Genomic DNA, 13,640 nt, shown 5'->3' with positions numbered 1-13,640 from the left:
ACGGTGGGTGGAGGAGGGGGGGGGGGGGGGGGTAAATGTAGCAAGGACTCTCGCCCAAGATGTGAGCATCCAGGTGTGGAGGTCTCATTCGAGGGGCGGGGGGGTGGTCTTGTCAATTATCTTGTTGATGGTGTCGTAGTATCTTCAAATGGTGTAGGGATCTTGTTGATGGTGTCGTATTATCTTCAAATGGTGTAGGGATCTTGTATATGGTGTCGTAGTATCTTCAAATGGTGTAGGGATCTTGTATATTGTGTCGTAGTATCTTCAAATAGTGTAGGGATCTTGTCGATGGTGTCGTAGTATCTTCAAATAGTGTAGGGGTTGATGGTGTCGTAGTATCTTCAAATGTTGTAGGGTCTTGTAGATGGTGTCGTAGTATCTTCAAATGTTGTAGGGATCTTGTTGATGGTGTCGTAGTATCTTCCAATAGTGTAGGAGTCTTGAGTTGTATCTAAACCAAGTAACACATTAAGATGTATCATGTTTACCCCGTGTGTGTCTCTTCTTTAGTTATCACTCACGGAATTATATTCCCACAATGCAACTCGTTGTTATTATATTCTACTCCTTATTTTCTATTCATATTTATTCTATTCAGTTACTCCATTCATATTTATTTTATTCATAGTTATTCTGTTCTTGCTCAAACCTACAATGACATACCACCTACGTCATAGCACGTTTTGTTTCAACGAATTACAAGAAAAGAAAAGGAAAGAAAAAAAATATTTTTTTCATTGACGTGTCAGGAAACAGCTTATGTGCCCGTCAGAGAAGATTGGAGGGTGTGACATGCTGTAATCTGCGGGTGGGGGTGTAGGAAGTGGGGGATGGGGGTGGGGGGGGGGGGGTAAATAAGCTCGTTTGTTTGACAAAACTAATCATTTAATTATTGACAAGGGACTTTGATTAATCAGCTTTCGCCATACAGTAGTAAGTAGGACATTTGTCCTGCCAAATGTTTGTCCTGCCATATGTTTGTCCTACCATTTGTTTGTCCTACCATTTGTTTGTCCTACCATTTGTTTGTCCTACCATATGTTTGTCCTACCATTTGTTTGTCCTACCACATGTTTGTCCTACCATATGTTTGTCCTACCAAATGTTTGTCCTACCATTTGTTTGTCATGTTCAATGTTTGTCATATTAGATGTTTTTCCTGTCAAGTGGGTCTTAAGAATAATGGGGACAGTTTTGATAGAAATGTTCAAAATATGTTTTAAACATTTTTAGAAATATGAACATTATGAACAAAAAGTTGTTTGGAAATGGCCAAACAAATTGACGAAATTAGATCTAGACAAGTTAAACAAGTGCACCACCTATATAATTCATGACATTTTATTTCGCAATTTTCAAAGACTTGAAACAGTTTGTTTTAAAAAATAAAAAATCGTTATCTCGTTTTCATTTTCTAAATCATCAAATTTCGATTCTCCAACGCTTACAGACCGACAATATGAGATATAGGCCAACATATTATAAAGTCATACTGAAGTATGTTTACAAAGAGTTGCTCATTAATTAATTTTAGCTTCCGCTTTGTCTGTGGACAAAAGGGGGGAATGGACACCACAGGGAACAGTTGGAGAAACTAGCACAAGAAAGATATGTTACCACTGGGGACAGTTGGAGAAACTAGCACAAGAAAGATGGGTTACCACTGGGGATAGTTGGAGAAACTAGCACAAGAAAGATGGGTTACCGCTGGGGACAGTTGGAGAAACTAGCACAAGAATGATGGGTTACCACAGGGAACAGTTGGAGAAACTAGCACAAGAAAGATGGGTTACCACTGGGGACAGTTGGAGAAACTAGCACAAGAAAGATGGGTTACCACAGGGGACAGTTGGAGAAACTAGCACAAGAATGATGGGTTACCACAGGGAACAGTTGGAGAAACTAGCACAAGAAAGATGGGTTACCACAGGGAACAGTTGGAGAAACTAGCACAAGAAAGATGGGTTACCACAGGAGAAACTAGCACAAGAAAGATGGGTTACCGCTGGGGACAGTTGGAGAAACTAGCACAAGAAAGATGGCTTACCAATTGGGACAGTTGGAGAAACTAGCACAAGAAAGATGGGTTACCACAGGGAACAGTTGGAGAAACTAGCACAAGAAAGATGGGTTACCACTGGGGATAGTTGGAGAAACTAGCACAAGCAAGGTGGGTTACCGCTGGGGACAGTTGGAGAAACTAGCACAAGAAAGATGGGTTACCACTGGGGACAGTTGGAGAAACTAGCACAAGAAAGATGGGTTACCACTGGGGATAGTTGGAGAAACTAGCACAAGCAAGGTGGGTTACCGCTGGGGACAGTTGGAGAAACTAGCACAAGAAAGATGGGTTACCTCTGGGGACAGTTGGAGAAACTAGCACAAGAAAGATGGGTTACCACAGGGAACAGTTGGAGAAACTAGCACAAGAAAGATGGGTTACCACTGGAGATAGTTGGAGAAACTAGCACAAGCAAGGTGGGTTACCACTGGGGACAGTTGGGAAACTACCACAAAAAAGGTGGCTTACCAATGGGGACAGTTGGAGAAACTATCTCTGGCCTGCGTCCTAAATGGTCAGCTGACCAGTCCTTGTGTTATGCTAACTACACCAGAAACCAATGTATCGACCCATTTGCTGAATCCATCCACCAAAACATAAACACTACGTCGTGAGTTGCGTATTAACAGATAATGTTTGCTTAATGGACTCACTAGCATGTCTCACTAACCACAGTTTTAATGGAAGCGATAATTTGTAAGTTAAACGGAAACAATCAGCTTTAATGGCGACTTCAACTAGTACCCGGACATGAAACCTCACAATTCTGATCCCGTCGACGCCTCGTGGTAAAAACACGTTTAAACGTCAATAATGTGGCCATATTTAATTATTTAAGGAGAGTAATCGAATAAGATATCAAGGACAAGCAACTAATTAAACAACAAACTTCGAGGGCAGCGTGTTTTATTCAGAAGACCTAAAAGGAAGTTGCCTATAATTCTCTACAAAAATGTTAGGTGTCTGAAATTTCTCATGTTCTTCTCCTGTTGGCTGGAGTATGTTGCTACATGATTAGTAGCTTGATTGCCGTTTATATGTTTTGTTTAAATGTTGTAGAATGGTAGCCTGCTGTTGCATTCTATGTGAGGTAGCCTGCTGTTGTATTGTGTGTGAGGTAGCCTGCTGTTGTATTGTGTGTGAGGTAGCCTGCTGTTGTATTGTGTGTGAGGTAGCCTGCTGTTGTATTGTGTGTGAGGTAGCCTGCTGTTGTATTGTGTGTGAGGTAGCCTGATGTTGTATTGTGTGTGAGGTAGCCTGATGTTGTATTGTGTGTGAGGTAGCCTGCTGTTGTATTGTGTGTGAGGTAGCCTGATGTTGTATTGTGTGTGAGGTAGCCTGATGTTGTATTGTGTGTGAGGTAGCCTGCTGTTGTATTGTGTGTGAGGTAGCCTGATGTTGTATTGTGTGTGAGGTAGCCTGATGTTGTATTGTGTGTGAGGTAGCCTGCTGTTGTATTGTGTGTGAGGTAGCCTGATGTTGTATTGTGTGTGAGGTAGCCTGATGTTGTATTGTGTGTGAGGTAGCCTGCTGTTGTATTTTGTGTGAGGTAGCCTGCTGTTGTATTGTGTGTGAGGTAGCCTGCTGTTGTATTGTGTGTGAGGTAGCCTCAATATTAAATGTAGGGTAGCCTGCTGTTCTATTCTGTGTATGTTAGCCTGATGTTATATTATGTGTATGTTAGACTTATGTTGTATTATGTGTATGTTAGACTTATGTTGTATTATGTGTATGTTAGCCTGATGTTGTATTCTGTGTATGTTAGCCTGATGTTGTATTCTGTGTATGTTAGCCTGATGTTATATTATGTGTATGTTAGACTTATGTTGTATTATGTGTATGTTAGCCTGATGTTGTATTATGTGTATGTTAGACTGATGTTGTATTATGTGTATATTAGGCTGATGTTGTCTCCTGATGTTGTAGAATGTATGCGGTAGACTGATGTTGTAGCATGTATGTTATAGCCTGGTGTTGTATTCTGTACATGTTAGCCTGATGTTGTAGCCTTATGCCCACTGACATGGCCACCCATATGTATATGGCCCATGTCCTGACCCTCCAGTTGAAGTATTCTCGTGCTGTCTGCCCGTCAGTCTATCCCACGCCTGTCCTGTCCCCGCCAGCAACTCTTACATAGCTGGGCTTGTATATCTTGTCAGCGAGATTCAGGTGAATTTTTATAAGTTCAAATATAAAGGACCGCCGACAATAAGCCTCCCCAAATGCTGTCATCTTATTCCATCACTTCCCCCATAACAAGCAGTGGCGGAACTAGAAAAAAGGGGCCACCCCGCAAAAAAATTTTTTAGGCCCCCCATCCATATAAATATATAGGCCTATATATGTATATATATATATATATATATATATATATATATATATATATATATATATATATATATATATATATATATATATATATATATATATATATATATATATATATATATATATATACTCAAACACAAAATACGAACATAGGATACTTATTGCTAGCCTGTTCGTGTTTTGAGAAATACGTGGGTTTTTGTTAATTAAAACAAATTACAACATCATGTCATGTGTGTAAGTGCATTAGTCTGTTTTGTGAAAAGCAGTTATTTATTATGTCTGTCGTAAGTCCTTTATCATCATATCGGTCAAAAGAATATAAAACATGAAAGCTTTCTGTAAATAATGGTGTCTCGTGTCATGTTTATTTTTATGTTTTTTTGTATTTGTTTTATTAATTTTAAATACATTTTCTTTTTATACAGTGTCATTCTTTAGTAAGTAATTTATAAACAAATAATAACAAAGAGAAGTAATTGCTTTTTAATTTGTTTAGTACAAATCTATTAAAAAGAGGCTTATGAGTATCACTATTTGACTATTTAAAAATAAACCGGTAGTGATCTCCCCTAAACTTTCTCGAATATTCTTATATAAAACAACAGGGGATGGTAACTGGGGATATAGTTATGATTTTTAATCCATTTTAAATACTTAAACTTTTAAAAAAATTCATAAAAAACGTTTTAATAACAAGCTTTTATGTAATGATGCACTAAAAAGTAGAAAATAAATTATAGACTACTATTTAAATAACTATAAAGAAAAGCGTGGGTCACTTTAGTATCTATTGGATACCTTTACTAATGTTAAGGAAGACACCCACGCTTTTCTTTATAGTTATTTAAATAGTAGTCTATAATTTATTTTCTACTTTTTAGTGCATCATTACATAAAAGCTTGTTATTAAAACGTTTTTTATGAATTTTTTTTCAGTACTTTACATGTTTTATCTACAATAGAGTTACATGACTAAAAACCATTGCGCGCCTACTGAATATCACGTTCAGTAGGCGCGCAATGGTTTTTGAACGCAGCCATTACGTGGTCTTGATGGCGCAGCTATTGATGACGCGTGTGGTGTGGTTGGCTAGACATGCCTACTAATTCGGTCCAAATTTTAATTAATTCATAAAAAATCAATTAGGCATCCAATTAAGTCAAATTTAGTTTCAGATTGCATTGTCTTCATGTCTTGACCCACGTGCCAACTGTGAATCGTGTAGGTCAAGTAGAACTGTCCGAATTTTCACTCCTGCGTTTCCGTCTAGACTGACGACTGACGACAGACAGAGGAAGTGAGTTAAATAAAAGCTTGTAAAAATAGAATAGAATCTCATAAAAAAAACATTGCGCACCAAGCAAACGCCGAATAAAAACGCGTATAATAGTGCGCAATATTATTAGTACTTTAAAAATTTACATTAGTTTTTTGAGAAATCGGAAGTAGCGTAAATTACTACTTCCAGTCAACGGAAATTACTCAAAATTTAACAGAAGGTAGAGAATTAGATTTTTTACTTACATGTGAAATTTCATTTATCTATCTGAAATAGTACTCAAGTTATAGGCTTTTGAAAAATTCAAAGTAGGAAAAGTACCACTTCCGGTTATCGGAAATCGCTCAAAAGTTGATACGGATCTACGATTTTGATAAAATACTTATATATGAAATTTCATCAACCTAGCTGTAACGGTACTCAAGTTATCGTGTTTACACACGGACAGACACACACACAGACAGACACACACACACACACAGACATACGGACAAGATTGCAAAATTATGTTTTTCCGTATCAGTGAGGTGTAAAACGTCGAGATTTGTAAAAATCTCGATTTTTTTTTTTTGCACGATTACAATACTTTCTCTATACTACGTATATACGAGAAAGTAAAAAAGGGAAATAAGTCACGAAAGTTGTTTAAACGTTTGCTTATCTTTGAGAAGTTTGATTGTAGGAGAAAGAGGACTCGGCTTTCACAGTGGTTTAAAAACGAAGGAAAAATGAACGTGGGGTGGTGTATATAGAATAAAGATAATCCAACCGCAGCTACGGTAATCTTGTTTACAAAACAAACATTAAGTCAAAAATGCAAGAATTTTTTTTTAACTATAACAATTTTTTTTATGGTCAGCCGTGGGCCCCTAAATGGCGTGGGCCCCCCCGCATTGCGGGGTCTGGCGGCACTGTAGTTCCGCCCCTGATAACAAGCCTGACTTAACGGACGGGTCTATGATAGACAGTTATTTTGTTGGATGCCTTTCATGTAGTCAAATTAAAGACAAAGCAAGAAATGAGATCTATGATATCGCACAGAAGATACAATATAAGAACCCTAAACAACGGGGCCCCTTGCAGCAGGCAAGCCCTTGCATCTACCAAACACTTACAAGAAAACATGACTCCGTATGTCCACGTAAACTACAGTTAACGACAGGTCGACACTAAAAATAGTGCAGACAAGGGGAGCTACTCCAGTTGCAATTCGTCATGTTCCTATAAATATTTTACCCGTCTCTGCTTCTGTAGTTATAGAATCAATCTGTCTCGAGGAGTAAATAGTTTAAACACGTATTGTTTAAGACATAGAAGTAATGTTAGGAGTAGTGGGGCGGGAGGGGGTGAGTGACTACAATGTGTGTGTGGGGGGGGGAAGATAAGTGGGGCGGGGGTGGGTGAGTGACTACAATGTGTGTGTGTGGGGGGGGGGGGGAAGATAAGTGGGGCGGGGGTGGGTGAGTGACTACAATTTGTGTGTATGTGGGGGGGGGGGGGGGGGAAGATAAGTGGGGCGGGGGTGGGTGAGTGACTACAATGTGTGTGTGGGGGGGGGGGAAGATAAGTGGGGCGGGGGTGGGTGAGTGACTACAATTTGTGTGTATGTGGGGGGGGGGGGGAAGATAAGTGGGGCGGGGGTGGGTGAGTGACTACAATTTGTGTGTATGTGGGGGGGGAAGATAAGTGGGGCGGGGGTGGGTGAGTGACTACAATTTGTGTGTATGTAGGGGGGGGGGGAAGATAAGTGGGGCGGGGGTGGTTGAGTGACTACAATTTGTGTGTATGTGGGGGGGGGGAAGATAAGTGGGGCGGGGGTGGGTGAGTGACTACAATTTGTGTGTATGTGGGGGGGGAAGATAAGTGGGGCGGGGGTGGGTGAGTGACTACAATTTGTGTGTGTGGGGGGGGCGAGATAAGTGGGGCGGGAGTGGGTGAGTGACAACAGTGTGTGGGGGGGGGGGAGATAAGTGGGACGGGGGTGGGTGAGTGACTACAATTTGTGTGTATGTGGGGGGGGGGGGGGGAAGATAAGTGGGGCGGGAGTGGGTGAGTGACAACAGTGTGGGGCGGCGAGATAGGTGGGGCGGGGGGAGGGTGTGAGTGACAACAGTGTGTGGGGGTGAGATAGGTGGGGTGGGGGAGGGTGTGAGTGACAACAGTGTGTGGGGGTGAGATAGGTGGGGTGGGGGAGGGTGTGAGTGACAACAGTGTGTGGGGGTGAGATAGGTGGGGTGGGGGAGGGTGTGAGTGACAACAGTGTGTGGGGGTGAGATAGGTGGGGTGGGGGAGGGTGTGAGTGACAACAGTGTGTGGGGGTGAGATAGGTGGGGTGGGGGAGGGTGTGAGTGACAACAGTGTGTGGGGGTGAGATAGGTGGGGTGGGGGAGGGTGTGAGTGACAACAGTGTGTGGGGGTGAGATAGGTGGGGTGGGGGAGGGTGTGAGTGACAACAGTGTGTGGGGGTGAGATAGGTGGGGTGGGGGAGGGTGTGAGTGACAACAGTGTGTGGGGGTGAGTGACAACAGTGTGTGGGGGTGAGTGACAACAGTGTGTGGGGGTGAGTTACAACAGTGTGGGGAGAGACAAGAGAGGCGGGGGTGTTTGAGGGACAACAGTGTGTGGGTGATGAGATTGCGGGGGTGGGGGAGTGACACCAACGTGGGGTGAGAGATGAGTGGGCGGGGGTGGGAGAGTGAAGCCTGTTCACACACAAAAAATGTACATCTTCCAACAAAAGATGGCGCCGAACTTCGCCCGGGCACCAGAATGTACAGCAAGACCACAGACGACAAATTTTAAAAATCGCTCTCCATATTCAAAAGTTTACACGTTTCAGTCATTTTTATCTCTAAAAAAAATTAAGATACGACGTAACTAGTTCTTACTGGTTATGTACCGCTAAATGTTTATATGGGACAGATCAAATCATTTTACTTGTATTAGAGCGACATAAATACCATAAGAAGTAATTTACTCTTTGGACCAGTAGAGAATGTGTTGTCTTATAATTTTTTAGGGGAAATGTCACTGTAGACGATATATCTGGTATCGAGTACTCAACATGTTAGGGAACAAAATCAAGCGATACACACGTCACTGTAGGCGATATCTCTGGTATCGAGTACTCAACAAGTTAGGGAACAAAATCAAACGATACACACGTCACTGTAGGCGATATCTCTGGTATCAAGTACTCAACATGTTAGGGAACAAAATCAAACGATACACACGTCACTGTAGGCGATACCTCTGGTATCGAGTACTGGACATGTTAGGGAACAAAATCAAACGATACACACGTCACTGTAGGCGATATCTCTGGTATCGAGTACTCGGCATATTAGGGAACAAAATCAAACGATACACACTTCTGAAGTTTTGTCTGAGGTATTCGAAAAAAACATTTTCACTTTAAATCTCCGGTTATCCCTTCTTACTCGTATGATGTGTTTTTTTAACTAAATATGCGGCCTATATTTTACACTTTCCAAAAAAAAACATTATAGATGTAGCCTAAGATATTTTATACATTTTTTTTTTTACATTTGGAAAAATGTTGCAATAGAAACTGAAAGTTAAGCTAATACAGTGTAAGGTTTCAACAGAAGATTTAAAGGCCGCGAGGTTTTGCGTTACTTCTTGTAAGTTCTCTGTTTGGTTTTACATCGAGTTGCTTTAATATGTGCGTGATGGTGTATGGTTGCCTACATATTTGTCTACGTGGTGGTGTATGGTTGCCTACATATTTGCGTGGTGTTATGTGGTTGCCTACATATTTGTCTACGTGGTGTTGTGTTTATTGACATCATTTTATTTACTTGGCTGTACTATTGGAAATATGTTCAACAGAAAGCTGAACCTGTTTCTCGTGTTTGCGTTTCCCGGGCAAGTAATCCAGGAAAACATTATATGATACCAAACCAGGAGAAATAAGGAATAAACAGATAAACATATCTGTTTTGTTTTTGTTGCGGTATTGTTTTTGTTGCGGTTTTGTTTTTTGTTGCGGTATTGTTTTTGTTGCGGTATTGTTTTTGTTGCGGTATTGTTTTTGTTGCGGTATTGTTTTTGTTGTGGTATTGTTTTTGTTGCGGTATTGTTTGTGCTGCTGTTTTGAAAAGGCCCTAGGAAGCAGTATTTAATTTAAATTCAATAAATTGAGAGCCCCCCCCCCCTGCCACTCATTGAGTAATTTACTTGTGTCTATGTCAACATGGTGGGGGAATCTGGTTTTGTCTGCTTTAGTTTGGAGCAAACCCAAATAAGGAAAACAGTTGTGGAATTTCTAGAACTATCGATTAGTGTTCTAGAACCATTGGTTAGTTTCTTTGAACGTGTGTTGATGTTCTAAGACCACCTGTTATTGTTCTATAACCATCGTGTTGACTACACGTTTTTCTACAGGTTCTTGTTGAGACCCTCGCGAAAAATAAAAGGTGCATTAGTGTAGTAGAACAACAAGCGGCTGCCAGAAAGCATTAACTGCGGGACTGACTTGCGAGTGGATTGTGAGATATCACGCAGCATGGGTCGTACTTGCCCAGCGTTAAGACGGTTGGTCAATATCTACAGCTGGCGTGACACTCATCTGCTTACTTCTGACACAGCAGAAATACAGATGGGGAAATGTGGCAAAAGCTTTTTAAATTCTAAGTTAGGCCTAGCTATTTGTAAACAGTTCAAGTAATTAAGGATGGATGCGGATACTAGCTTGATTAAATAACCTCTGTTAAACAAAGAAGAAAATATAGGCATAATAATTAAATAATCTTTCTACGAACCAAGGGTATATATCTAAGGTGACGCTTGGATTCCGGGGTATGGCTAAGATTACGCTAGAAATTGTAGGTATGGCTAAGATTACGCTAGAAATTGTAGGTATGGCTAAGATGGCGCTAGAAACTAGCTGTAAAAGAAAGATGATTATAGAAATTAGGGTTGTGGTTAAATTGATGCCAGGAATTTGGAGTATGGCTAACGCAATGCTAGGAATTAGGGGTATCGCTAAGATAATGGTAGGAAGTGTTGGTATGGTTGGGGAGACGCTAGGAGATAGGGGTGTGGCTAACATAATGATAAGGATAGGGGGTGTGGCTGAGATAATGGTAGGAATTAGGGGTGTGATGATTGAAACTAAAGGTAAGACTAAGACTAAGATGACGATGTGATGACGTCAGCCTTACCTGCATGCGCCCTGGTGTTCGAGACCCGAGGATATGTCTGAAACACGGTGTGACGTCACGCTGTCCGGAGCAAATCAGGAGCTGAGAGTGTGTGGGGGAGAATTGTGTGTGTACTGGGTTCATGTCCCAGCTAGACCAAGTCGGTAGCTCCAAGACCCGCTACCTCAGCGCCTAGCATACTGTGCCTTGATCCTAGCTATGTCTGCTTACTTTATCTCAGCTAAAAACTGGTTGGACTAGATCGATTCAATGGAGCTCAAGTTAAATCTAAATGGATACCTAAAGTGTATTACTTTCTGGGGCAGTTATTTTAATTAGACTTAAAACCAAAATTAACAATAAATGTGTCACTGTATCTTTGTTAGCAAAATACTACCTGCGCTAATAATGCAACTGTTGAAAATATTTTAAACGCGTATTTATCCCTAAAAAGTTGAGTTTATTATTTAATAATCACTTGCTACAAAAATTTTGTGAGCAAATATTATTTTAGGATCACAAAAGTATCTTTAGATATTTTAACTGTAGATAAATATTCAATGAAAATCATCCACTTCACAGATTTCTGAAAGACCGCGATGCCGCGATAAACTCCATTTAAATGTTAAAAAAACTGGCCAGTCATGCTTCGCTGTTTGTTGTTGATGCGCTGTTTGTGATGCGCAGATGACACCGCTGATTACAGAATCGAGAATACTCTCAACTCCTGTCTAGACTCTATCACAATTTGTTTCCTCCAGCACAAAGCACTTTCAAATCTTGATTTTAAATGGATGTAATAACCAGTGAACACAATTAAAATGTCTAGTTGGCCTCGCAAAAATTTCAGTCAATTTGCTACAAAATTTAGATTTCTCAACACAGATAACTTTCTATTGATTATAACATTTGCTGCTATTTCAAAATCCGCCTATTTTTGTCGAGTTTTATTTTTTTTATTTTACTTTTTCGTTTTTCAAAACTTTTTTCTTAAAATTTGTTTAAGTTAATATTGTTTGCAGTTTTATAAATTTTAGAAAAAGTTAATCTTTAAGTGAAACTTTAAAACTACCTGCCACTTGACTTTACGTACTTAAAGTGGTGGTATATTGATAGCAGATTACCGAAAATGCCGCCTCTCCTCAATCAGACGACGGCTTTAAAAACTTTCGTGGCTCCGCAATTCGACGTGACGTCACGAAATATATTTTTAAACATTCACTGTGTAATACAAATCGGATTGTTTCCCCTCGCCGTAGTTGGTGGCGCTCACTGACAATCGCGACTCTGAACAGCTCCAATCTGGGAAAAGTTTGCGTCATAATTCGAGCCAGCGCGCGACGTCCTACGCCTTAGGACGCCTCCATTTTCTCTCGCCTTTTTATGTCGTGTCACCAGCTACGATTTCATTGGTTGATGGTCGATACCGTTCGTCTGATAATCGATACATGCCACACTGTAAAAAAACCTTTTTTTTTTTATTCTGACCGACTCTGAGCAGAATTTTAAGTATCTTAGAGATGATAAAATCACATGTAAATTGGGTTTTATTTTATTTTACAATACATTCAATTTGTATTCTAATATAGATCTATATCACATTAGAAACTAGAGAAAATCAAGGAAGGCATCACTTGAGGTGGTTTAAATGACGTTTACCTGTCGGCTAAATAATGCATGCGTTACGTCATCGTTTACCTAGCCCGCCTCCACGGGTGCTGACCACACTATCCCTTCTTAACATTTTTTCTTCCAGACTTTTTTTTCTAAATTCCATTTCTTTCGGGGGAGGGGTGCCTGGAAGAAACTCTTCTTCGAGGTCACAGAAACAGGTGAACTCTACTTTACCTAGAACATGGATCATCAGGTTCGTAAAGGGTACTTCACTTTTACCCTCCCCTCCACTAACGAGTTGGAGAAAAAAAAATCTTTAAAACGATCAAGGGGAAACAACCATGAAATTACAGCACGTATTGCGGATTATAATTGCTTGTGATATTTCACGAGCGCTTTTAAAAATATGCTTCAGTTGTATTAGGAAAATAATTACATCAATCTATCACCATAGCGCGTCTAGACTTTTATATTTCAATTGTTGGGGGACGGGGGCTGTAAAATTATGTTTGGGTGGAGGAGATTGGCTGAGTGTCCCTATAGCTCCCGAGATCCGTTCATAGTAATACAACAAATATGTAATTAAAAATTAAGTACAAAACACGTTGTCCACTGATTTTGTTTTCTCTGATTTTGTTTGGTAATGGATGGGGGGGGGGGGGGGGAGAGACACTAAGCCACCCCCTAGCACCAGCCTGTTTCCAAACTAACAAAGGCTGAGTGCAACTGTGTGATACCAGAAGCTTAGGAGAATTTTTTATTGCATGAGATGACCCATCAATCCACTCTCCCAAAATTGTTAAGACCACTGACCATTCAATTCAATGTAGCTTGACCCTTGAGATTAACCCCACTCTCTTTATATGAACATTTGTGTTGGTTAAGTTTACAGTCTAACCAGCCAATGTTTACCTTCAGGATCTTAAACCCTCTGGGTATTTTTCTTTTACTTACACTATACAAATTGCTGTTATATAGTTTGAAAAGATCAATGGATATAGTTTTAAATAATGCAAGACTACAGATTAATAACTCAATACTAGATGGAAGATTGTCACAGTTCTACCACATACCTAATCAACCCCCTTAAGATTTGGTACAAAGCAGCAGTTATGACAAACAGCACCAAATAAAATCAAAGTAATTAAGACAAGCAGGGTTGGAATAAGTATAAGTTTACAT

At 40.3% G+C, this 13,640-nt stretch overlaps 1 protein-coding gene across 1 annotated transcript in view; it reads right to left on the bottom strand.

Annotated features, from left to right (window-relative positions):
* The window catches only part of LOC131954884 (thyrostimulin beta-5 subunit), a 52,924-nt gene extending 40,746 nt beyond the window's left edge, over positions 1-12,178 (bottom strand). Inside the window, exon 1 of the mRNA XM_059318704.1 lies at positions 10,866-12,178. The gene's annotated coding sequence lies outside the window, so the exon portion shown is untranslated. The remainder of the gene's footprint in view (positions 1-10,865) is intronic.
* Between the last annotated feature and the right edge of the window lie 1,462 nt (positions 12,179-13,640).

This window comes from Physella acuta, unplaced genomic scaffold (genome assembly GCF_028476545.2).
Source record: "Physella acuta isolate Inbredline_101_S28 unplaced genomic scaffold, ASM2847654v3 ptg001037l, whole genome shotgun sequence".
In the NCBI taxonomy this organism is placed as follows: Eukaryota; Metazoa; Mollusca; class Gastropoda; family Physidae; genus Physella; species Physella acuta.
Note: the sequence above shows the minus strand (reverse complement) of the source record. Positions and strands in the feature narration are given on the sequence as shown.